The 26830-nt window shown below is 44.4% G+C and overlaps 8 non-coding genes across 8 annotated transcripts; all 8 read left to right on the top strand.

The window, feature by feature from the left end:
- Window positions 1–4919: 4919 nt before the first annotated feature.
- TRNAY-GUA (transfer RNA tyrosine (anticodon GUA)) lies at window positions 4920–5005 on the top strand. Its single transcript is given in 2 exon segments — window positions 4920–4956; window positions 4970–5005. It is a non-coding gene; the product is annotated as a tRNA-Tyr (tRNA).
- Window positions 5006–5368: 363 nt separating this feature from the next.
- On the top strand, window positions 5369–5440 carry TRNAD-GUC (transfer RNA aspartic acid (anticodon GUC)). The gene has a single exon. It is a non-coding gene; the product is annotated as a tRNA-Asp (tRNA).
- A 6609-nt stretch (window positions 5441–12049) lies between these two features.
- On the top strand, window positions 12050–12135 carry TRNAY-GUA (transfer RNA tyrosine (anticodon GUA)). Its single transcript is given in 2 exon segments — window positions 12050–12086; window positions 12100–12135. It is a non-coding gene; the product is annotated as a tRNA-Tyr (tRNA).
- A 363-nt stretch (window positions 12136–12498) lies between these two features.
- TRNAD-GUC (transfer RNA aspartic acid (anticodon GUC)) lies at window positions 12499–12570 on the top strand. Its single transcript has one exon. It is a non-coding gene; the product is annotated as a tRNA-Asp (tRNA).
- A 6609-nt stretch (window positions 12571–19179) lies between these two features.
- TRNAY-GUA (transfer RNA tyrosine (anticodon GUA)) lies at window positions 19180–19265 on the top strand. The gene is given in 2 exon segments: window positions 19180–19216; window positions 19230–19265. It is a non-coding gene; the product is annotated as a tRNA-Tyr (tRNA).
- A 363-nt stretch (window positions 19266–19628) lies between these two features.
- TRNAD-GUC (transfer RNA aspartic acid (anticodon GUC)) lies at window positions 19629–19700 on the top strand. The gene has a single exon. It is a non-coding gene; the product is annotated as a tRNA-Asp (tRNA).
- A 6609-nt stretch (window positions 19701–26309) lies between these two features.
- TRNAY-GUA (transfer RNA tyrosine (anticodon GUA)) lies at window positions 26310–26395 on the top strand. The gene is given in 2 exon segments: window positions 26310–26346; window positions 26360–26395. It is a non-coding gene; the product is annotated as a tRNA-Tyr (tRNA).
- Window positions 26396–26758: 363 nt separating this feature from the next.
- On the top strand, window positions 26759–26830 carry TRNAD-GUC (transfer RNA aspartic acid (anticodon GUC)). Its single transcript has one exon. It is a non-coding gene; the product is annotated as a tRNA-Asp (tRNA).

The raw sequence follows: 26830 nt of genomic DNA, 5'->3' as shown, positions 1-26830 counted from the left end.
TAAGAGGAAAGTTTTACTCCTTGTATGAAGGTCCGAAAGAGTGGAGTGCAACTTTCCACAAACTACTATTTAAATACAATCTCCCGGACCTTCCGTAACCTGAGTCTAGACAGAAATATTTAGAATTCTTCTCTGAAAAAGTGGCAACCCTCCTGCAGGGCTTGAAAGCAGACAATACTCATCATTAGAATCCACAGCCAGCAACACTAGAAAACTGCCACTCATGACCAAGTTAGCAGCAAGTTGGGCCACGGGGATGCTCTCTATGCTTGAAACATCAGATAACTCACTAGAAAACTACCTGGAATTTGGCACCCAGACTCATCCTCAACCTCCCGCTCTGAATTCACATCTCACCATACCTCAGAGAGCTCCACTGTCTCCCGAAACAGAAATGAACTAATTTCAAACACCTTACATACACATTCAAGGCACAACACAACGTAGGCCCCACCTACTTGACCAGTTGCTTCTCTTTCCACAACCACCAAGAGACTTCCATCTACTCAGGGCTCCTACTCACACACATCCCATACATACAGAGAACCAGATCAGGAGGATGGGTGTTCTGTTGCATCACTCCTAAAGCATGGAATGGACTCCCATTTCACACAAGAGCATTTTATTCTCTTCTTCAATTCTGCAAGAAGTTGAAGACCTGCGTTTTTAATAAACCAACCTACCTTAGACAGGGCTACACACACACACGCCTGCTCAGCGCCAGGAAACCCTTGCAGGTGATTGCGTGCCTTACAAATACCCATTACGTTACAGATGCACCCCCAGGGCTCCACCAGATGTTTCACAGCAATGGGTGTGACAGAGCATAACATGGCTGTGCCTTTATGCTTTCTTTGGTAGAAGAGAAGGACAGCATTTACCTTCATATATTGTGTGAAAAACTATACCCATGTAAATGTGATGCATTAAAAGACCACAACATTATGGTGCCTTTGTGAGTGATATTACACTTGTTAGATATAAACTGCTTTTATGAAATGTTAACCAGATGCATTTATACCTTGGTATCTTAACAAATGATATATTTTATAGTCACTCATCATTTACTGTGTTTAAGACAATTGCATTTGTAAAAACATAACTAAAATGTGCTTCCATTCCATTGTTCAAGCTGGAGTTAAGGTCTGCCAATTCCTATGTTTAATTTCAACATGAAACTTGCTTTGTTTGTGCGCTATTTTTCTTTCGTCTGCAGGTGATAGGTAAGGAAGAGAGAGTTGGGTTGCCAAGGACGAAACTTGGTAACAAGGAGCTACAAGAACGTCTCCCTTACTATATTCCTGGGCATGGATGTAATCCAAGGTGGAGCAGATGTGTTCAGAAGAGGATAAAAGTGAATTGGACATAATTCACAATGGTGTCTTGTTAGTAATTGTTTCTTTGGGTGTGATGTCAGCTACTGGAAGGCTCTGGGGTGATTAAAGTGTTGTTCAGTTAGGCAGAGATTCAGAATCTTTTTGCCCCCTTGACTAGAGTGGACTCTAAGGGAAAGATAACTCTCCTTGACTAAGTGGCAGTCGCGACTCACAGGGGTTACCAGAGGTGGGGTGGAGAGCGGGGTGTGGGGAGGCAAGGAGAATATTAACAATATTAAAAAGTTAAAAAACTAAAAACTTACCTGCTCCGTCGCACCGCTGCTCCTCCGTCAGCAGCAGGCTCCCAGCCTGCCCTGCGGCCAATCCTGACGCTGCTCAGAGAAGCGTTAGGATTGGCTGGGAGTGCCCAGCCACGGTGCTCCCAGACAGACTGGGAGCCTGTGCCTGCTCTCTCCAGCCCGGCAGCAGTGTGCCCCAGATGGCCGGCCAAACACACATGTGCACTGAGGGGAGTGCACAGTGCACTCCCCTCACTGCTCGTCACCCCCAATGCCCCACCCCTTTATAATTCTCAGTATAATGTACATGCGACATCAGCTCCCGCGAGTTTCTGTAGTGTAGTGGTTATCACGTTCGCTGCCCCCGTGAAAGGTCGCGGGTTTGAAACTGGGCGGAAACACTTTTAACACTTCCATCTACCTTGTTCTGCATTATTATTAATATCTATGACCACCTAACTTGTTCTGCATTATTAATATATATGACGAGCGATACTTCTGTGCTACAATTTTAATTGATATCATCCATATAGTAACATATTTCAAATAAACAAGATAAGCAACGCATAGATGATGTAAACTGTGCAAAAGATATTAGCTCGCTTGTAATTAGTACGGGACTGAAAATTTTAAAATAATACAAAACTAAAGAAATGAATGTTAAATTATTAAAACTACAGCAGGTTCTACCGAGATTCAAACTCAGATCGCTGGACTCAAAGTCCAGAGTGCTAACCATTACACCATGGAACCTTCCATTGACAAGCATGAGGTGCGTTAGTAGTGAAATGACAGTATCCTGTAGTGTGCACGTCTCCTTGTAAAAGTCCTGATGTTTTTCAGATGTCAGGTTATTAATGGCAAGGAACACAAGCATTGGCAAAGCCAATAGGTATCGCCTATGTGATAGCTACTGGTTTTGCCAGTGATTTAGCCATGCTGCAACATGGCTGAAAGTAAAGGAAAAAAGCTGTATATGACACAGCCAGCATTGATCACTTCATAGTGCTTTTTTTTACATTCATCCATGCTGCACTGAAGCCAGAGCTGCTGTACAATGTGGCTAAAAAAACATTCACAAAACCAATAGATCCCACATAGGCAAGATCTATTAGCTTTACCAAGGCTTGTTTGTCATCTGGAGCCATTGTGGTACTGCCATGAAAGAGCTGCCAACAATAGCCAGGCCCTGTTCATACTGCAATTCGGGTCATCATTCACACTGCTGTCAAGAAACCAGTAATGTTTTATAAAAACACAGCTGAGTGATTTGAGCTAAAAAAAAAGTGTTTGCTCCTTAAGTGCATTTTTCAGTCCGGGGGGGGGGGGGATTACATACATTGCAGTGTTGAACCAACGCTTCTGCATTTCTGGGATGCATATGTTACACTTGTACTGATCCTGTTTTGTGATGACATTTGTGGCATATCAACGTGCTAAATAAAAAGACATTTGCGCTGACTAACCAGGGCAAATACGTTCAAATGACGATGCCCAATTGCTGTAGCATCAGTGCAGGGTATGTAATGTAGCGCCTGGGGTCTAGCTTCTATGCCCCAACCATAATCTCCCTTCTGGTGATGCGTGTCACGAGCTACACTTTATGTGGAAGCGCGAGGGATGCCTGAAGAAGTCAAAGACACGCAGGCAGCCGTGGGACTGACACTGTGCTCGAGAGCGCCTAGCAGCAGAGTTTCTAGGTGCTTCCAGGGGTGAGATGATGGCTGTCAGGCCTTTGCTGGGAGCCAGGGGGGGACGAGGAGTTTTCACAACAGATGCTTGTCTCAAAAAGGTGGGGTGGGCTAGGGCAGAGTCAGTCATGGGCAGCCTCCAAGATGGCTCACTAGTAAAGTGCCCCCTGCTGGTACCTGAGCATGACTTACAGGTCACATTCTTAAATCCGAGCCGAGTGGGCTCAACGCTTTTCCCTCACAAGGTATATAAAGTGGCTGCTATGAATACTGGTTATTTACGGTGCTATGAAGGTGACATATGGAAATAGCAAACACTTTAGAAATCAGGTCACTTTACTTTCCTTTTGTTGCACAAGAGCACAGAACCGGATGAGCAGCTCCTCACGTGCACTGTGGCTGGCCAGGGATGGACACTTTACAGAACCAGTGCTGAGCCTCTTAAGCAGAGCTGGATCTGTTCAAGTCTGTGCAAACCCTGGGCCTGCTCACAGCCTGGCAAGCTGCAGACAATGTTGGGTGCAGCCTTAAATGTGAAATCGTTCCAAGTTGCCACTGTTTGTAGTGAGTTTAACAGACACTGTCTCTGGCTTCCTTCCTGCACGAGGCCAGGTAGGAAGCAGTATCACTCCCCCCATCCTGTGTGTTAGAGAATGGTTTCCATTGCAGTGGGAGGCGGGGTCGTCCATGCCAGGTTTTCAAGGTGACCTCGGACGAGCTTAATATGTAACTGTTGTTCATTTCTGGCAATCATATATATATCTTGTGGATATCCTGCAAATCCGGCATGGATCCGACTCTACTGGACTTATGTTGGGCACCCTTGCACTAGAGCAAGGTTTTTTATGTAAAACTGGTAAGTGTTAATATTGTCATTGTTCACGCCTTCACCAATCACAGGGGGGGGCAACATGCCTGCATCCTCACCGCACACTCCCTATCATTCTTACACTGAGCGCCAAGCTTTCCAAAGTTTAAGAATCTACACAACTTTCAGCATTCCTGCTGAGTTCATTGGCCGACATACTTGTTGTGATGGTTTTGCCATTTTATTTCCTGAGCTGTACTTTTCTCAAGAAAGTTAGTTCCCATTATTTTTAATAAACCATTGAGAATGCTGAGAAATCACTTTGTGCGTCTGCGACAAGACACATTTATTTTTTTGAATTCTAAGTAAAGGTAATCAAGATGGAAAGACAATGGCTGTATGACTGACTTCAACAGAAAGCCCTCCCCCATGCTTGCTGCTGAAATATTGAGATATTAGAAAAGCACTGAAAATGTGCATTGCTAAAGCGGCATGTGTTTTCCAGAGTACGCAAATGAAGAGGAAAAGCACGCCTTGCCAATTAAAATGCAGAGTCACCCTTTGTAGTTATTGTGCGATGAGTTTCCAAAAAGTACTCCGGTGGTAGATGAAATGATGCTGATTGTAGGTTTGTGATGCTGGAGAATGAGATAGGCATCTGAAAATAAACAGCATGCATCCTGAAGACACAGCTTGATATGTGACCTCGGTCTTTAAATGCCCAGCACACATACACATGATCACCATGGGCCCCACTGCTGGCAGGTACATAACCTGAAGGCTGCAGTCACATGATGCTTCCGTCCCTTCGATAGCTCAGTTGGTAGAGCGGAGGACTGTAGTGGTGAAGCTGATATCCTTAGGTCGCTGGTTCAAATCCGGCTCGAAGGATTTTTTTTCGTATTTGCTCTTCATATTTCTTTTCACATTCTGAAATTAAAATACGCCATGTTTTGAAGCAACGACGCTAGAGCTTGACAATTGTTTTTGTCTCCCCCATTTTTCTCAGATGGCACCAAGAAGTGAATTTAGCCAGAGCAGAAATGGACGGAGGTGCAGCCGCTGATCCCAGTGACTGTCAGAGAGAGAAAAGGAGGAGTCTGTGCAGAGGAAGCTGTAAATCAGTGATACAAAGAGAGCGGCTCTTTCCTTGCACAGATGGGGTCAACACTGACATTTCTGTGGGTGCAGCGCCCCCAGCAGGGGGACAGGTAGAACAATCAGTAGGAGGTCAGGTACCAGGGAGTCATCAGTTCCTCGTTAGTATAGTGGTCAGTATCCCCGCCTGTCACGCGGGAGACCGGGGTTCAATTCCCCGACGGGGAGACTATGTTTATGACTTAACCATGTTTACACTTTAGAAATACATTTTGTTATTTGTTTCGTTTACAATCTCGACATTTTAGAAGTATTGCGATTTAATGTATATGAAGTGCACTGTATAATATGATCAGTGGCAGCATATAGAATTGTAATAAATACCAACACCGAGGCGCCTCTAGCAGAGCTGGCAGGCTTGGAAATCCAACAGAGAAAGCTTTCAACATGAAGGAATCAAGTTTTGGGAACACATTTGTACATTTTGATTTTAAGTTATGGACCACTTAGTCGACAGCGAATGTTTAATATTTACAGAAAAACAAAGTACTATGTGGTGAACAATTGGTACTGGCTGTTTTGCTTGATTATCAATTCCACGTAATCGCGTCATGGTTAATTTCAAATGTATTATAAGCTTCATCACTATTACTTTTTCTAGTTGCGCCTCTGATTTTCAACTAAAACTATATATCATCTATACAAACAATTAGAACCAAACTGTATCTTTTTTAATAACGAACGTACTTTTCTGAAATTGGAGTGAATGCAAGTTGTAGTAACGAAGAAACGTAGGCTTCCGGGTAGTGTATTGGTTATTCATGTTTTTAGGGTCGAGCCTGCGTTGCATGCGCTCGCGCATGCGTATCGCAGCGAGACGCTTTAGTGTTTAGAAAAGGGCTCGGAGCCCTGTCAACGTCACGTCAGTGTTTTTTATTGGTACGTGGGCTTGCCTAATAAAATCCGCTTGCTTTCATTAGTCGAAGGCACGCATAGGTCATGCCTTTTCCGGTGGCTCGCCCTCCTCCAGCGCAGCGACCAAGTACAGAAAACATGCGAGGCTCGCTGTTTTCCATCGGGCTCATGGACTTCTTTTTCTCTCATTCACGAGCGCGATCTCGCTTGGCAGAAGTCGAGCACTTTACATAATTAACTTCACTTTTTCGGGTTATGTACATAAATGCACTTTTGCCCGATAGGTGAAAAGTCGGGTTAGGAGTTTACAACGCGATCAGCTGTAACATGAGCAAACGCGAGACCCGTTGCATTGCAAATGCTTGTTTTAATAGTTTGTGTCTCCGTCAAGTATTCTCCATCTATTTAATGTAAATCTATTTAATGTGCAGTATCTCTTTCTTCGTGGTCTCCATGAATGCAGTGTGTCTTCCATGTCTGGTGTTTTATTCTGGCTTTTTGTATATCTTGGTCAGTCGGCGAAAGCGTAGGTTTAAGCCTGTGTGGTGATGTCTGGTCCACACTGCTGTAAAGAGAGCAGCGACCCCCGGCGAGGCTTCTTTCAGACTAAGGGGGGAGGTGATGAGAGACCTGGACACCTGTAAAGATACCTGTGAGCTCTCCAAAACAACAGAGCCCCTCCATGGGCTCTTGGCTAGGACGTTAGACTGAAGCTCTAAAGATCCCAGGTTTCCACAGTGACTTTTTGTTTGATATCCATTACCTTCAGTGCTGAGTAGTCAAACTTTAAACCCTCTCAAACTTGGTAAAATAAAACATTACTTTAACAACATCAATCTATTTCCCTCCACATTCCAGCTTCTTTCTTTCTTCACCCCTCATTTCTTTCTGAGCCCCCTTCAGTCCGTCTTTATTTTCTTTATTGGAACAAGTTTCTCAAAGCCCTACTCAGTGTGAGTCTCAGAACTGAGAGAATACTATCACAGGCTGTAAGTTCACTGCTAAGAGGAAAGTTTTACTCCTTGTATGAAGGTCCGAAAGAGTGGAGTGCAACTTTCCACAAACTACTATTTAAATACAATCTCCCGGACCTTCCGTAACCTGAGTCTAGACAGAAATATTTAGAATTCTTCTCTGAAAAAGTGGCAACCCTCCTGCAGGGCTTGAAAGCAGACAATACTCATCATTAGAATCCACAGCCAGCAACACTAGAAAACTGCCACTCATGACCAAGTTAGCAGCAAGTTGGGCCACGGGGATGCTCTCTATGCTTGAAACATCAGATAACTCACTAGAAAACTACCTGGAATTTGGCACCCAGACTCATCCTCAACCTCCCGCTCTGAATTCACATCTCACCATACCTCAGAGAGCTCCACTGTCTCCCGAAACAGAAATGAACTAATTTCAAACACCTTACATACACATTCAAGGCACAACACAACGTAGGCCCCACCTACTTGACCAGTTGCTTCTCTTTCCACAACCACCAAGAGACTTCCATCTACTCAGGGCTCCTACTCACACACATCCCATACATACAGAGAACCAGATCAGGAGGATGGGTGTTCTGTTGCATCACTCCTAAAGCATGGAATGGACTCCCATTTCACACAAGAGCATTTTATTCTCTTCTTCAATTCTGCAAGAAGTTGAAGACCTGCGTTTTTAATAAACCAACCTACCTTAGACAGGGCTACACACACACACGCCTGCTCAGCGCCAGGAAACCCTTGCAGGTGATTGCGTGCCTTACAAATACCCATTACGTTACAGATGCACCCCCAGGGCTCCACCAGATGTTTCACAGCAATGGGTGTGACAGAGCATAACATGGCTGTGCCTTTATGCTTTCTTTGGTAGAAGAGAAGGACAGCATTTACCTTCATATATTGTGTGAAAAACTATACCCATGTAAATGTGATGCATTAAAAGACCACAACATTATGGTGCCTTTGTGAGTGATATTACACTTGTTAGATATAAACTGCTTTTATGAAATGTTAACCAGATGCATTTATACCTTGGTATCTTAACAAATGATATATTTTATAGTCACTCATCATTTACTGTGTTTAAGACAATTGCATTTGTAAAAACATAACTAAAATGTGCTTCCATTCCATTGTTCAAGCTGGAGTTAAGGTCTGCCAATTCCTATGTTTAATTTCAACATGAAACTTGCTTTGTTTGTGCGCTATTTTTCTTTCGTCTGCAGGTGATAGGTAAGGAAGAGAGAGTTGGGTTGCCAAGGACGAAACTTGGTAACAAGGAGCTACAAGAACGGCTCCCTTACTATATTCCTGGGCATGGATGTAATCCAAGGTGGAGCAGATGTGTTCAGAAGAGGATAAAAGTGAATTGGACATAATTCACAATGGTGTCTTGTTAGTAATTGTTTCTTTGGGTGTGATGTCAGCTACTGGAAGGCTCTGGGGTGATTAAAGTGTTGTTCAGTTAGGCAGAGATTCAGAATCTTTTTGCCCCCTTGACTAGAGTGGACTCTAAGGGAAAGATAACTCTCCTTGACTAAGTGGCAGTCGCGACTCACAGGGGTTACCAGAGGTGGGGTGGAGAGCGGGGTGTGGGGAGGCAAGGAGAATATTAACAATATTAAAAAGTTAAAAAACTAAAAACTTACCTGCTCCGTCGCACCGCTGCTCCTCCGTCAGCAGCAGGCTCCCAGCCTGCCCTGCGGCCAATCCTGACGCTGCTCAGAGAAGCGTTAGGATTGGCTGGGAGTGCCCAGCCACGGTGCTCCCAGACAGACTGGGAGCCTGTGCCTGCTCTCTCCAGCCCGGCAGCAGTGTGCCCCAGATGGCCGGCCAAACACACATGTGCACTGAGGGGAGTGCACAGTGCACTCCCCTCACTGCTCGTCACCCCCAATGCCCCACCCCTTTATAATTCTCAGTATAATGTACATGCGACATCAGCTCCCGCGAGTTTCTGTAGTGTAGTGGTTATCACGTTCGCTGCCCCCGTGAAAGGTCGCGGGTTTGAAACTGGGCGGAAACACTTTTAACACTTCCATCTACCTTGTTCTGCATTATTATTAATATCTATGACCACCTAACTTGTTCTGCATTATTAATATATATGACGAGCGATACTTCTGTGCTACAATTTTAATTGATATCATCCATATAGTAACATATTTCAAATAAACAAGATAAGCAACGCATAGATGATGTAAACTGTGCAAAAGATATTAGCTCGCTTGTAATTAGTACGGGACTGAAAATTTTAAAATAATACAAAACTAAAGAAATGAATGTTAAATTATTAAAACTACAGCAGGTTCTACCGAGATTCAAACTCAGATCGCTGGACTCAAAGTCCAGAGTGCTAACCATTACACCATGGAACCTTCCATTGACAAGCATGAGGTGCGTTAGTAGTGAAATGACAGTATCCTGTAGTGTGCACGTCTCCTTGTAAAAGTCCTGATGTTTTTCAGATGTCAGGTTATTAATGGCAAGGAACACAAGCATTGGCAAAGCCAATAGGTATCGCCTATGTGATAGCTACTGGTTTTGCCAGTGATTTAGCCATGCTGCAACATGGCTGAAAGTAAAGGAAAAAAGCTGTATATGACACAGCCAGCATTGATCACTTCATAGTGCTTTTTTTTACATTCATCCATGCTGCACTGAAGCCAGAGCTGCTGTACAATGTGGCTAAAAAAACATTCACAAAACCAATAGATCCCACATAGGCAAGATCTATTAGCTTTACCAAGGCTTGTTTGTCATCTGGAGCCATTGTGGTACTGCCATGAAAGAGCTGCCAACAATAGCCAGGCCCTGTTCATACTGCAATTCGGGTCATCATTCACACTGCTGTCAAGAAACCAGTAATGTTTTATAAAAACACAGCTGAGTGATTTGAGCTAAAAAAAAAGTGTTTGCTCCTTAAGTGCATTTTTCAGTCCGGGGGGGGGGGGGGATTACATACATTGCAGTGTTGAACCAACGCTTCTGCATTTCTGGGATGCATATGTTACACTTGTACTGATCCTGTTTTGTGATGACATTTGTGGCATATCAACGTGCTAAATAAAAAGACATTTGCGCTGACTAACCAGGGCAAATACGTTCAAATGACGATGCCCAATTGCTGTAGCATCAGTGCAGGGTATGTAATGTAGCGCCTGGGGTCTAGCTTCTATGCCCCAACCATAATCTCCCTTCTGGTGATGCGTGTCACGAGCTACACTTTATGTGGAAGCGCGAGGGATGCCTGAAGAAGTCAAAGACACGCAGGCAGCCGTGGGACTGACACTGTGCTCGAGAGCGCCTAGCAGCAGAGTTTCTAGGTGCTTCCAGGGGTGAGATGATGGCTGTCAGGCCTTTGCTGGGAGCCAGGGGGGGACGAGGAGTTTTCACAACAGATGCTTGTCTCAAAAAGGTGGGGTGGGCTAGGGCAGAGTCAGTCATGGGCAGCCTCCAAGATGGCTCACTAGTAAAGTGCCCCCTGCTGGTACCTGAGCATGACTTACAGGTCACATTCTTAAATCCGAGCCGAGTGGGCTCAACGCTTTTCCCTCACAAGGTATATAAAGTGGCTGCTATGAATACTGGTTATTTACGGTGCTATGAAGGTGACATATGGAAATAGCAAACACTTTAGAAATCAGGTCACTTTACTTTCCTTTTGTTGCACAAGAGCACAGAACCGGATGAGCAGCTCCTCACGTGCACTGTGGCTGGCCAGGGATGGACACTTTACAGAACCAGTGCTGAGCCTCTTAAGCAGAGCTGGATCTGTTCAAGTCTGTGCAAACCCTGGGCCTGCTCACAGCCTGGCAAGCTGCAGACAATGTTGGGTGCAGCCTTAAATGTGAAATCGTTCCAAGTTGCCACTGTTTGTAGTGAGTTTAACAGACACTGTCTCTGGCTTCCTTCCTGCACGAGGCCAGGTAGGAAGCAGTATCACTCCCCCCATCCTGTGTGTTAGAGAATGGTTTCCATTGCAGTGGGAGGCGGGGTCGTCCATGCCAGGTTTTCAAGGTGACCTCGGACGAGCTTAATATGTAACTGTTGTTCATTTCTGGCAATCATATATATATCTTGTGGATATCCTGCAAATCCGGCATGGATCCGACTCTACTGGACTTATGTTGGGCACCCTTGCACTAGAGCAAGGTTTTTTATGTAAAACTGGTAAGTGTTAATATTGTCATTGTTCACGCCTTCACCAATCACAGGGGGGGGCAACATGCCTGCATCCTCACCGCACACTCCCTATCATTCTTACACTGAGCGCCAAGCTTTCCAAAGTTTAAGAATCTACACAACTTTCAGCATTCCTGCTGAGTTCATTGGCCGACATACTTGTTGTGATGGTTTTGCCATTTTATTTCCTGAGCTGTACTTTTCTCAAGAAAGTTAGTTCCCATTATTTTTAATAAACCATTGAGAATGCTGAGAAATCACTTTGTGCGTCTGCGACAAGACACATTTATTTTTTTGAATTCTAAGTAAAGGTAATCAAGATGGAAAGACAATGGCTGTATGACTGACTTCAACAGAAAGCCCTCCCCCATGCTTGCTGCTGAAATATTGAGATATTAGAAAAGCACTGAAAATGTGCATTGCTAAAGCGGCATGTGTTTTCCAGAGTACGCAAATGAAGAGGAAAAGCACGCCTTGCCAATTAAAATGCAGAGTCACCCTTTGTAGTTATTGTGCGATGAGTTTCCAAAAAGTACTCCGGTGGTAGATGAAATGATGCTGATTGTAGGTTTGTGATGCTGGAGAATGAGATAGGCATCTGAAAATAAACAGCATGCATCCTGAAGACACAGCTTGATATGTGACCTCGGTCTTTAAATGCCCAGCACACATACACATGATCACCATGGGCCCCACTGCTGGCAGGTACATAACCTGAAGGCTGCAGTCACATGATGCTTCCGTCCCTTCGATAGCTCAGTTGGTAGAGCGGAGGACTGTAGTGGTGAAGCTGATATCCTTAGGTCGCTGGTTCAAATCCGGCTCGAAGGATTTTTTTTCGTATTTGCTCTTCATATTTCTTTTCACATTCTGAAATTAAAATACGCCATGTTTTGAAGCAACGACGCTAGAGCTTGACAATTGTTTTTGTCTCCCCCATTTTTCTCAGATGGCACCAAGAAGTGAATTTAGCCAGAGCAGAAATGGATGGAGGTGCAGCCGCTGATCCCAGGGATTGTCAGAGAGAGAAAAGGAGGAGTCTGTGCAGAGGAAGCTGTAAATCAGTGATACAAAGAGAGCGGCTCTTTCCTTGCACAGATGGGGTCAACACTGACATTTCTGTGGGTGCAGCGCCCCCAGCAGGGGGACAGGTAGAACAATCAGTAGGAGGTCAGGTACCAGGGAGTCATCAGTTCCTCGTTAGTATAGTGGTCAGTATCCCCGCCTGTCACGCGGGAGACCGGGGTTCAATTCCCCGACGGGGAGACTATGTTTATGACTTAACCATGTTTACACTTTAGAAATACATTTTGTTATTTGTTTCGTTTACAATCTCGACATTTTAGAAGTATTGCGATTTAATGTATATGAAGTGCACTGTATAATATGATCAGTGGCAGCATATAGAATTGTAATAAATACCAACACCGAGGCGCCTCTAGCAGAGCTGGCAGGCTTGGAAATCCAACAGAGAAAGCTTTCAACATGAAGGAATCAAGTTTTGGGAACACATTTGTACATTTTGATTTTAAGTTATGGACCACTTAGTCGACAGCGAATGTTTAATATTTACAGAAAAACAAAGTACTATGTGGTGAACAATTGGTACTGGCTGTTTTGCTTGATTATCAATTCCACGTAATCGCGTCATGGTTAATTTCAAATGTATTATAAGCTTCATCACTATTACTTTTTCTAGTTGCGCCTCTGATTTTCAACTAAAACTATATATCATCTATTCAAACAATTAGAACCAAACTGTATCTTTTTTAATAACGAACGTACTTTTCTGAAATTGGAGTGAATGCAAGTTGTAGTAACAAAGAAACGTAGGCTTCCGGGTAGTGTATTGGTTATTCATGTTTTTAGGGTCGAGCCTGCGTTGCATGCGCTCGCGCATGCGTATCGCAGCGAGACGCTTTAGTGTTTAGAAAAGGGCTCGGAGCCCTGTCAACGTCACGTCAGTGTTTTTTATTGGTACGTGGGCTTGCCTAATAAAATCCGCTTGCTTTCATTAGTCGAAGGCACGCATAGGTCATGCCTTTTCCGGTGGCTCGCCCTCCTCCAGCGCAGCGACCAAGTACAGAAAACATGCGAGGCTCGCTGTTTTCCATCGGGCTCATGGACTTCTTTTTCTCTCATTCACGAGCGCGATCTCGCTTGGCAGAAGTCGAGCACTTTACATAATTAACTTCACTTTTTCGGGTTATGTACATAAATGCACTTTTGCCCGATAGGTGAAAAGTCGGGTTAGGAGTTTACAACGCGATCAGCTGTAACATGAGCAAACGCGAGACCCGTTGCATTGCAAATGCTTGTTTTAATAGTTTGTGTCTCCGTCAAGTATTCTCCATCTATTTAATGTAAATCTATTTAATGTGCAGTATCTCTTTCTTCGTGGTCTCCATGAATGCAGTGTGTCTTCCATGTCTGGTGTTTTATTCTGGCTTTTTGTATATCTTGGTCAGTCGGCGAAAGCGTAGGTTTAAGCCTGTGTGGTGATGTCTGGTCCACACTGCTGTAAAGAGAGCAGCGACCCCCGGCGAGGCTTCTTTCAGACTAAGGGGGGAGGTGATGAGAGACCTGGACACCTGTAAAGATACCTGTGAGCTCTCCAAAACAACAGAGCCCCTCCATGGGCTCTTGGCTAGGACGTTAGACTGAAGCTCTAAAGATCCCAGGTTTCCACAGTGACTTTTTGTTTGATATCCATTACCTTCAGTGCTGAGTAGTCAAACTTTAAACCCTCTCAAACTTGGTAAAATAAAACATTACTTTAACAACATCAATCTATTTCCCTCCACATTCCAGCTTCTTTCTTTCTTCACCCCTCATTTCTTTCTGAGCCCCCTTCAGTCCGTCTTTATTTTCTTTATTGGAACAAGTTTCTCAAAGCCCTACTCAGTGTGAGTCTCAGAACTGAGAGAATACTATCACAGGCTGTAAGTTCACTGCTAAGAGGAAAGTTTTACTCCTTGTATGAAGGTCCGAAAGAGTGGAGTGCAACTTTCCACAAACTACTATTTAAATACAATCTCCCGGACCTTCCGTAACCTGAGTCTAGACAGAAATATTTAGAATTCTTCTCTGAAAAAGTGGCAACCCTCCTGCAGGGCTTGAAAGCAGACAATACTCATCATTAGAATCCACAGCCAGCAACACTAGAAAACTGCCACTCATGACCAAGTTAGCAGCAAGTTGGGCCACGGGGATGCTCTCTATGCTTGAAACATCAGATAACTCACTAGAAAACTACCTGGAATTTGGCACCCAGACTCATCCTCAACCTCCCGCTCTGAATTCACATCTCACCATACCTCAGAGAGCTCCACTGTCTCCCGAAACAGAAATGAACTAATTTCAAACACCTTACATACACATTCAAGGCACAACACAACGTAGGCCCCACCTACTTGACCAGTTGCTTCTCTTTCCACAACCACCAAGAGACTTCCATCTACTCAGGGCTCCTACTCACACACATCCCATACATACAGAGAACCAGATCAGGAGGATGGGTGTTCTGTTGCATCACTCCTAAAGCATGGAATGGACTCCCATTTCACACAAGAGCATTTTATTCTCTTCTTCAATTCTGCAAGAAGTTGAAGACCTGCGTTTTTAATAAACCAACCTACCTTAGACAGGGCTACACACACACACGCCTGCTCAGCGCCAGGAAACCCTTGCAGGTGATTGCGTGCCTTACAAATACCCATTACGTTACAGATGCACCCCCAGGGCTCCACCAGATGTTTCACAGCAATGGGTGTGACAGAGCATAACATGGCTGTGCCTTTATGCTTTCTTTGGTAGAAGAGAAGGACAGCATTTACCTTCATATATTGTGTGAAAAACTATACCCATGTAAATGTGATGCATTAAAAGACCACAACATTATGGTGCCTTTGTGAGTGATATTACACTTGTTAGATATAAACTGCTTTTATGAAATGTTAACCAGATGCATTTATACCTTGGTATCTTAACAAATGATATATTTTATAGTCACTCATCATTTACTGTGTTTAAGACAATTGCATTTGTAAAAACATAACTAAAATGTGCTTCCATTCCATTGTTCAAGCTGGAGTTAAGGTCTGCCAATTCCTATGTTTAATTTCAACATGAAACTTGCTTTGTTTGTGCGCTATTTTTCTTTCGTCTGCAGGTGATAGGTAAGGAAGAGAGAGTTGGGTTGCCAAGGACGAAACTTGGTAACAAGGAGCTACAAGAACGGCTCCCTTACTATATTCCTGGGCATGGATGTAATCCAAGGTGGAGCAGATGTGTTCAGAAGAGGATAAAAGTGAATTGGACATAATTCACAATGGTGTCTTGTTAGTAATTGTTTCTTTGGGTGTGATGTCAGCTACTGGAAGGCTCTGGGGTGATTAAAGTGTTGTTCAGTTAGGCAGAGATTCAGAATCTTTTTGCCCCCTTGACTAGAGTGGACTCTAAGGGAAAGATAACTCTCCTTGACTAAGTGGCAGTCGCGACTCACAGGGGTTACCAGAGGTGGGGTGGAGAGCGGGGTGTGGGGAGGCAAGGAGAATATTAACAATATTAAAAAGTTAAAAAACTAAAAACTTACCTGCTCCGTCGCACCGCTGCTCCTCCGTCAGCAGCAGGCTCCCAGCCTGCCCTGCGGCCAATCCTGACGCTGCTCAGAGAAGCGTTAGGATTGGCTGGGAGTGCCCAGCCACGGTGCTCCCAGACAGACTGGGAGCCTGTGCCTGCTCTCTCCAGCCCGGCAGCAGTGTGCCCCAGATGGCCGGCCAAACACACATGTGCACTGAGGGGAGTGCACAGTGCACTCCCCTCACTGCTCGTCACCCCCAATGCCCCACCCCTTTATAATTCTCAGTATAATGTACATGCGACATCAGCTCCCGCGAGTTTCTGTAGTGTAGTGGTTATCACGTTCGCTGCCCCCGTGAAAGGTCGCGGGTTTGAAACTGGGCGGAAACACTTTTAACACTTCCATCTACCTTGTTCTGCATTATTATTAATATCTATGACCACCTAACTTGTTCTGCATTATTAATATATATGACGAGCGATACTTCTGTGCTACAATTTTAATTGATATCATCCATATAGTAACATATTTCAAATAAACAAGATAAGCAACGCATAGATGATGTAAACTGTGCAAAAGATATTAGCTCGCTTGTAATTAGTACGGGACTGAAAATTTTAAAATAATACAAAACTAAAGAAATGAATGTTAAATTATTAAAACTACAGCAGGTTCTACCGAGATTCAAACTCAGATCGCTGGACTCAAAGTCCAGAGTGCTAACCATTACACCATGGAACCTTCCATTGACAAGCATGAGGTGCGTTAGTAGTGAAATGACAGTATCCTGTAGTGTGCACGTCTCCTTGTAAAAGTCCTGATGTATTTCAGATGTCAGGTTATTAATGGCAAGGAACACAAGCATTGGCAAAGCCAATAGGTATCGCCTATGTGATAGCTACTGGTTTTGCCAGTGATTTAGCCATGCTGCAACATGGCTGAAAGTAAAGGAAAAAAGCTGTATATGACACAGCCAGCATTGATCACTTCATAGTGCTTTTTTTTACATTCATCCATGCTGCACTGAAGCCAGAGCTGCTGTACAATGTGGCTAAAAAAACATTCACAAAACCAATAGATCCCACATAGGCAAGATCTATTAGCTTTACCAAGGCTTGTTTGTCATCTGGAGCCATTGTGGTACTGCCATGAAAGAGCTGCCAACAATAGCCAGGCCCTGTTCAGACTGCAATTCGGGTCATCATTCACACTGCTGTCAAGAAACCAGTAATGTTTTATAAAAACACAGCTGAGTGATTTGAGCTAAAAAAAAAGTGTTTGCTCCTTAAGTGCATTTTTCAGTCCGGGGGGGGGGGGGGATTACATACATTGCAGTGTTGAACCAACGCTTCTGCATTTCTGGGATGCATATGTTACACTTGTACTGATCCTGTTTTGTGATGACATTTGTGGCATATCAACGTGCTAAATAAAAAGACATTTGCGCTGACTAACCAGGGCAAATACGTTCAAATGACGATGCCCAATTGCTGTAGCATCAGTGCAGGGTATGTAATGTAGCGCCTGGGGTCTAGCTTCTATGCCCCAACCATAATCTCCCTTCTGGTGATGCGTGTCACGAGCTACACTTTATGTGGAAGCGCGAGGGATGCCTGAAGAAGTCAAAGACACGCAGGCAGCCGTGGGACTGACACTGTGCTCGAGAGCGCCTAGCAGCAGAGTTTCTAGGTGCTTCCAGGGGTGAGATGATGGCTGTCAGGCCTTTGCTGGGAGCCAGGGGGGGACGAGGAGTTTTCACAACAGATGCTTGTCTCAAAAAGGTGGGGTGGGCTAGGGCAGAGTCAGTCATGGGCAGCCTCCAAGATGGCTCACTAGTAAAGTGCCCCCTGCTGGTACCTGAGCATGACTTACAGGTCACATTCTTAAATCCGAGCCGAGTGGGCTCAACGCTTTTCCCTCACAAGGTATATAAAGTGGCTGCTATGAATACTGGTTATTTACGGTGCTATGAAGGTGACATATGGAAATAGCAAACACTTTAGAAATCAGGTCACTTTACTTTCCTTTTGTTGCACAAGAGCACAGAACCGGATGAGCAGCTCCTCACGTGCACTGTGGCTGGCCAGGGATGGACACTTTACAGAACCAGTGCTGAGCCTCTTAAGCAGAGCTGGATCTGTTCAAGTCTGTGCAAACCCTGGGCCTGCTCACAGCCTGGCAAGCTGCAGACAATGTTGGGTGCAGCCTTAAATGTGAAATCGTTCCAAGTTGCCACTGTTTGTAGTGAGTTTAACAGACACTGTCTCTGGCTTCCTTCCTGCACGAGGCCAGGTAGGAAGCAGTATCACTCCCCCCATCCTGTGTGTTAGAGAATGGTTTCCATTGCAGTGGGAGGCGGGGTCGTCCATGCCAGGTTTTCAAGGTGACCTCGGACGAGCTTAATATGTAACTGTTGTTCATTTCTGGCAATCATATATATATCTTGTGGATATCCTGCAAATCCGGCATGGATCCGACTCTACTGGACTTATGTTGGGCACCCTTGCACTAGAGCAAGGTTTTTTATGTAAAACTGGTAAGTGTTAATATTGTCATTGTTCACGCCTTCACCAATCACAGGGGGGGGCAACATGCCTGCATCCTCACCGCACACTCCCTATCATTCTTACACTGAGCGCCAAGCTTTCCAAAGTTTAAGAATCTACACAACTTTCAGCATTCCAGCTGAGTTCATTGGCCGACATACTTGTTGTGATGGTTTTGCCATTTTATTTCCTGAGCTGTACTTTTCTCAAGAAAGTTAGTTCCCATTATTTTTAATAAACCATTGAGAATGCTGAGAAATCACTTTGTGTGTCTGCGACAAGACACATTTATTTTTTTGAATTCTAAGTAAAGGTAATCAAGATGGAAAGACAATGGCTGTATGACTGACTTCAACAGAAAGCCCTCCCCCATGCTTGCTGCTGAAATATTGAGATATTAGAAAAGCACTGAAAATGTGCATTGCTAAAGCGGCATGTGTTTTCCAGAGTACGCAAATGAAGAGGAAAAGCACGCCTTGCCAATTAAAATGCAGAGTCACCCTTTGTAGTTATTGTGCGATGAGTTTCCAAAAAGTACTCCGGTGGTAGATGAAATGATGCTGATTGTAGGTTTGTGATGCTGGAGAATGAGATAGGCATCTGAAAATAAACAGCATGCATCCTGAAGACACAGCTTGATATGTGACCTCGGTCTTTAAATGCCCAGCACACATACACATGATCACCATGGGCCCCACTGCTGGCAGGTACATAACCTGAAGGCTGCAGTCACATGATGCTTCCGTCCCTTCGATAGCTCAGTTGGTAGAGCGGAGGACTGTAGTGGTGAAGCTGATATCCTTAGGTCGCTGGTTCAAATCCGGCTCGAAGGATTTTTTTTCGTATTTGCTCTTCATATTTCTTTTCACATTCTGAAATTAAAATACGCCATGTTTTGAAGCAACGACGCTAGAGCTTGACAATTGTTTTTGTCTCCCCCATTTTTCTCAGATGGCACCAAGAAGTGAATTTAGCCAGAGCAGAAATGGACGGAGGTGCAGCCGCTGATCCCAGTGACTGTCAGAGAGAGAAAAGGAGGAGTCTGTGCAGAGGAAGCTGTAAATCAGTGATACAAAGAGAGCGGCTCTTTCCTTGCACAGATGGGGTCAACACTGACATTTCTGTGGGTGCAGCGCCCCCAGCAGGGGGACAGGTAGAACAATCAGTAGGAGGTCAGGTACCAGGGAGTCATCAGTTCCTCGTTAGTATAGTGGTCAGTATCCCCGCCTGTCACGCGGGAGACCGGGGTTCAATTCCCCGACGGGGAGACTATGTTTATGACTTAACCATGTTTACACTTTAGAAATACATTTTGTTATTTGTTTCGTTTACAATCTCGACATTTTAGAAGTATTGCGATTTAATGTATATGAAGTGCACTGTATAATATGATCAGTGGCAGCATATAGAATTGTAATAAATACCAACACCGAGGCGCCTCTAGCAGAGCTGGCAGGCTTGGAAATCCAACAGAGAAAGCTTTCAACATGAAGGAATCAAGTTTTGGGAACACATTTGTACATTTTGATTTTAAGTTATGGACCACTTAGTCGACAGCGAATGTTTAATATTTACAGAAAAACAAAGTACTATGTGGTGAACAATTGGTACTGGCTGTTTTGCTTGATTATCAATTCCACGTAATCGCGTCATGGTTAATTTCAAATGTATTATAAGCTTCATCACTATTACTTTTTCTAGTTGCGCCTCTGATTTTCAACTAAAACTATATATCATCTATACAAACAATTAGAACCAAACTGTATCTTTTTTAATAACGAACGTACTTTTCTGAAATTGGAGTGAATGCAAGTTGTAGTAACGAAGAAACGTAGGCTTCCGGGTAGTGTATTGGTTATTCATGTTTTTAGGGTCGAGCCTGCGTTGCATGCGCTCGCGCATGCGTATCGCAGCGAGACGCTTTAGTGTTTAGAAAAGGGCTCGGAGCCCTGTCAACGTCACGTCAGTGTTTTTTATTGGTACGTGGGCTTGCCTAATAAAATCCGCTTGCTTTCATTAGTCGAAGGCACGCATAGGTCATGCCTTTTCCGGTGGCTCGCCCTCCTCCAGCGCAGCGACCAAGTACAGAAAACATGCGAGGCTCGCTGTTTTCCATCGGGCTCATGGACTTCTTTTTCTCTCATTCACGAGCGCGATCTCGCTTGGCAGAAGTCGAGCACTTTACATAATTAACTTCACTTTTTCGGGTTATGTACATAAATGCACTTTTGCCCGATAGGTGAAAAGTCGGGTTAGGAGTTTACAACGCGATCAGCTGTAACATGAGCAAACGCGAGACCCGTTGCATTGCAAATGCTTGTTTTAATAGTTTGTGTCTCCGTCAAGTATTCTCCATCTATTTAATGTAAATCTATTTAATGTGCAGTATCTCTTTCTTCGTGGTCTCCATGAATGCAGTGTGTCTTCCATGTCTGGTGTTTTATTCTGGCTTTTTGTATATCTTGGTCAGTCGGCGAAAGCGTAGGTTTAAGCCTGTGTGGTGATGTCTGGTCCACACTGCTGTAAAGAGAGCAGCGACCCCCGGCGAGGCTTCTTTCAGACTAAGGGGGGAGGTGATGAGAGACCTGGACACCTGTAAAGATACCTGTGAGCTCTCCAAAACAACAGAGCCCCTCCATGGGCTCTTGGCTAGGACGTTAGACTGAAGCTCTAAAGATCCCAGGTTTCCACAGTGACTTTTTGTTTGATATCCATTACCTTCAGTGCTGAGTAGTCAAACTTTAAACCCTCTCAAACTTGGTAAAATAAAACATTACTTTAACAACATCAATCTATTTCCCTCCACATTCCAGCTTCTTTCTTTCTTCACCCCTCATTTCTTTCTGAGCCCCCTTCAGTCCGTCTTTATTTTCTTTATTGGAACAAGTTTCTCAAAGCCCTACTCAGTGTGAGTCTCAGAACTGAGAGAATACTATCACAGGCTGTAAGTTCACTGCTAAGAGGAAAGTTTTACTCCTTGTATGAAGGTCCGAAAGAGTGGAGTGCAACTTTCCACAAACTACTATTTAAATACAATCTCCCGGACCTTCCGTAACCTGAGTCTAGACAGAAATATTTAGAATTCTTCTCTGAAAAAGTGGCAACCCTCCTGCAGGGCTTGAAAGCAGACAATACTCATCATTAGAATCCACAGCCAGCAACACTAGAAAACTGCCACTCATGACCAAGTTAGCAGCAAGTTGGGCCACGGGGATGCTCTCTATGCTTGAAACATCAGATAACTCACTAGAAAACTACCTGGAATTTGGCACCCAGACTCATCCTCAACCTCCCGCTCTGAATTCACATCTCACCATACCTCAGAGAGCTCCACTGTCTCCCGAAACAGAAATGAACTAATTTCAAACACCTTACATACACATTCAAGGCACAACACAACGTAGGCCCCACCTACTTGACCAGTTGCTTCTCTTTCCACAACCACCAAGAGACTTCCATCTACTCAGGGCTCCTACTCACACACATCCCATACATACAGAGAACCAGATCAGGAGGATGGGTGTTCTGTTGCATCACTCCTAAAGCATGGAATGGACTCCCATTTCACACAAGAGCATTTTATTCTCTTCTTCAATTCTGCAAGAAGTTGAAGACCTGCGTTTTTAATAAACCAACCTACCTTAGACAGGGCTACACACACACACGCCTGCTCAGCGCCAGGAAACCCTTGCAGGTGATTGCGTGCCTTACAAATACCCATTACGTTACAGATGCACCCCCAGGGCTCCACCAGATGTTTCACAGCAATGGGTGTGACAGAGCATAACATGGCTGTGCCTTTATGCTTTCTTTGGTAGAAGAGAAGGACAGCATTTACCTTCATATATTGTGTGAAAAACTATACCCATGTAAATGTGATGCATTAAAAGACCACAACATTATGGTGCCTTTGTGAGTGATATTACACTTGTTAGATATAAACTGCTTTTATGAAATGTTAACCAGATGCATTTATACCTTGGTATCTTAACAAATGATATATTTTATAGTCACTCATCATTTACTGTGTTTAAGACAATTGCATTTGTAAAAACATAACTAAAATGTGCTTCCATTCCATTGTTCAAGCTGGAGTTAAGGTCTGCCAATTCCTATGTTTAATTTCAACATGAAACTTGCTTTGTTTGTGCGCTATTTTTCTTTCGTCTGCAGGTGATAGGTAAGGAAGAGAGAGTTGGGTTGCCAAGGACGAAACTTGGTAACAAGGAGCTACAAGAACGGCTCCCTTACTATATTCCTGGGCATGGATGTAATCCAAGGTGGAGCAGATGTGTTCAGAAGAGGATAAAAGTGAATTGGACATAATTCACAATGGTGTCTTGTTAGTAATTGTTTCTTTGGGTGTGATGTCAGCTACTGGAAGGCTCTGGGGTGATTAAAGTGTTGTTCAGTTAGGCAGAGATTCAGAATCTTTTTGCCCCCTTGACTAGAGTGGACTCTAAGGGAAAGATAACTCTCCTTGACTAAGTGGCAGTCGCGACTCACAGGGGTTACCAGAGGTGGGGTGGAGAGCGGGGTGTGGGGAGGCAAGGAGAATATTAACAATATTAAAAAGTTAAAAAACTAAAAACTTACCTGCTCCGTCGCACCGCTGCTCCTCCGTCAGCAGCAGGCTCCCAGCCTGCCCTGCGGCCAATCCTGACGCTGCTCAGAGAAGCGTTAGGATTGGCTGGGAGTGCCCAGCCACGGTGCTCCCAGACAGACTGGGAGCCTGTGCCTGCTCTCTCCAGCCCGGCAGCAGTGTGCCCCAGATGGCCGGCCAAACACACATGTGCACTGAGGGGAGTGCACAGTGCACTCCCCTCACTGCTCGTCACCCCCAATGCCCCACCCCTTTATAATTCTCAGTATAATGTACATGCGACATCAGCTCCCGCGAGTTTCTGTAGTGTAGTGGTTATCACGTTCGCTGCCCCCGTGAAAGGTCGCGGGTTTGAAACTGGGCGGAAACACTTTTAACACTTCCATCTACCTTGTTCTGCATTATTATTAATATCTATGACCACCTAACTTGTTCTGCATTATTAATATATATGACGAGCGATACTTCTGTGCTACAATTTTAATTGATATCATCCATATAGTAACATATTTCAAATAAACAAGATAAGCAACGCATAGATGATGTAAACTGTGCAAAAGATATTAGCTCGCTTGTAATTAGTACGGGACTGAAAATTTTAAAATAATACAAAACTAAAGAAATGAATGTTAAATTATTAAAACTACAGCAGGTTCTACCGAGATTCAAACTCAGATCGCTGGACTCAAAGTCCAGAGTGCTAACCATTACACCATGGAACCTTCCATTGACAAGCATGAGGTGCGTTAGTAGTGAAATGACAGTATCCTGTAGTGTGCACGTCTCCTTGTAAAAGTCCTGATGTATTTCAGATGTCAGGTTATTAATGGCAAGGAACACAAGCATTGGCAAAGCCAATAGGTATCGCCTATGTGATAGCTACTGGTTTTGCCAGTGATTTAGCCATGCTGCAACATGGCTGAAAGTAAAGGAAAAAAGCTGTATATGACACAGCCAGCATTGATCACTTCATAGTGCTTTTTTTTACATTCATCCATGCTGCACTGAAGCCAGAGCTGCTGTACAATGTGGCTAAAAAAACATTCACAAAACCAATAGATCCCACATAGGCAAGATCTATTAGCTTTACCAAGGCTTGTTTGTCATCTGGAGCCATTGTGGTACTGCCATGAAAGAGCTGCCAACAATAGCCAGGCCCTGTTCATACTGCAATTCGGGTCATCATTCACACTGCTGTCAAGAAACCAGTAATGTTTTATAAAAACACAGCTGAGTGATTTGAGCTAAAAAAAAAGTGTTTGCTCCTTAAGTGCATTTTTCAGTCCGGGGGGGGGGGGGGATTACATACATTGCAGTGTTGAACCAACGCTTCTGCATTTCTGGGATGCATATGTTACACTTGTACTGATCCTGTTTTGTGATGACATTTGTGGCATATCAACGTGCTAAATAAAAAGACATTTGCGCTGACTAACCAGGGCAAATACGTTCAAATGACGATGCCCAATTGCTGTAGCATCAGTGCAGGGTATGTAATGTAGCGCCTGGGGTCTAGCTTCTATGCCCCAACCATAATCTCCCTTCTGGTGATGCGTGTCACGAGCTACACTTTATGTGGAAGCGCGAGGGATGCCTGAAGAAGTCAAAGACACGCAGGCAGCCGTGGGACTGACACTGTGCTCGAGAGCGCCTAGCAGCAGAGTTTCTAGGTGCTTCCAGGGGTGAGATGATGGCTGTCAGGCCTTTGCTGGGAGCCAGGGGGGGACGAGGAGTTTTCACAACAGATGCTTGTCTCAAAAAGGTGGGGTGGGCTAGGGCAGAGTCAGTCATGGGCAGCCTCCAAGATGGCTCACTAGTAAAGTGCCCCCTGCTGGTACCTGAGCATGACTTACAGGTCACATTCTTAAATCCGAGCCGAGTGGGCTCAACGCTTTTCCCTCACAAGGTATATAAAGTGGCTGCTATGAATACTGGTTATTTACGGTGCTATGAAGGTGACATATGGAAATAGCAAACACTTTAGAAATCAGGTCACTTTACTTTCCTTTTGTTGCACAAGAGCACAGAACCGGATGAGCAGCTCCTCACGTGCACTGTGGCTGGCCAGGGATGGACACTTTACAGAACCAGTGCTGAGCCTCTTAAGCAGAGCTGGATCTGTTCAAGTCTGTGCAAACCCTGGGCCTGCTCACAGCCTGGCAAGCTGCAGACAATGTTGGGTGCAGCCTTAAATGTGAAATCGTTCCAAGTTGCCACTGTTTGTAGTGAGTTTAACAGACACTGTCTCTGGCTTCCTTCCTGCACGAGGCCAGGTAGGAAGCAGTATCACTCCCCCCATCCTGTGTGTTAGAGAATGGTTTCCATTGCAGTGGGAGGCGGGGTCGTCCATGCCAGGTTTTCAAGGTGACCTCGGACGAGCTTAATATGTAACTGTTGTTCATTTCTGGCAATCATATATATATCTTGTGGATATCCTGCAAATCCGGCATGGATCCGACTCTACTGGACTTATGTTGGGCACCCTTGCACTAGAGCAAGGTTTTTTATGTAAAACTGGTAAGTGTTAATATTGTCATTGTTCACGCCTTCACCAATCACAGGGGGGGGCAACATGCCTGCATCCTCACCGCACACTCCCTATCATTCTTACACTGAGCGCCAAGCTTTCCAAAGTTTAAGAATCTACACAACTTTCAGCATTCCAGCTGAGTTCATTGGCCGACATACTTGTTGTGATGGTTTTGCCATTTTATTTCCTGAGCTGTACTTTTCTCAAGAAAGTTAGTTCCCATTATTTTTAATAAACCATTGAGAATGCTGAGAAATCACTTTGTGTGTCTGCGACAAGACACATTTATTTTTTTGAATTCTAAGTAAAGGTAATCAAGATGGAAAGACAATGGCTGTATGACTGACTTCAACAGAAAGCCCTCCCCCATGCTTGCTGCTGAAATATTGAGATATTAGAAAAGCACTGAAAATGTGCATTGCTAAAGCGGCATGTGTTTTCCAGAGTACGCAAATGAAGAGGAAAAGCACGCCTTGCCAATTAAAATGCAGAGTCACCCTTTGTAGTTATTGTGCGATGAGTTTCCAAAAAGTACTCCGGTGGTAGATGAAATGATGCTGATTGTAGGTTTGTGATGCTGGAGAATGAGATAGGCATCTGAAAATAAACAGCATGCATCCTGAAGACACAGCTTGATATGTGACCTCGGTCTTTAAATGCCCAGCACACATACACATGATCACCATGGGCCCCACTGCTGGCAGGTACATAACCTGAAGGCTGCAGTCACATGATGCTTCCGTCCCTTCGATAGCTCAGTTGGTAGAGCGGAGGACTGTAGTGGTGAAGCTGATATCCTTAGGTCGCTGGTTCAAATCCGGCTCGAAGGATTTTTTTTCGTATTTGCTCTTCATATTTCTTTTCACATTCTGAAATTAAAATACGCCATGTTTTGAAGCAACGACGCTAGAGCTTGACAATTGTTTTTGTCTCCCCCATTTTTCTCAGATGGCACCAAGAAGTGAATTTAGCCAGAGCAGAAATGGACGGAGGTGCAGCCGCTGATCCCAGTGACTGTCAGAGAGAGAAAAGGAGGAGTCTGTGCAGAGGAAGCTGTAAATCAGTGATACAAAGAGAGCGGCTCTTTCCTTGCACAGATGGGGTCAACACTGACATTTCTGTGGGTGCAGCGCCCCCAGCAGGGGGACAGGTAGAACAATCAGTAGGAGGTCAGGTACCAGGGAGTCATCAGTTCCTCGTTAGTATAGTGGTCAGTATCCCCGCCTGTCACGCGGGAGACCGGGGTTCAATTCCCCGACGGGGAG

Source organism: Pleurodeles waltl, unplaced genomic scaffold, assembly GCF_031143425.1.
Source record: "Pleurodeles waltl isolate 20211129_DDA unplaced genomic scaffold, aPleWal1.hap1.20221129 scaffold_491, whole genome shotgun sequence".
NCBI lineage: Eukaryota > Metazoa > Chordata > Amphibia > Caudata > Salamandridae > Pleurodeles > Pleurodeles waltl.
Note: the sequence above shows the minus strand (reverse complement) of the source record. Positions and strands in the feature narration are given on the sequence as shown.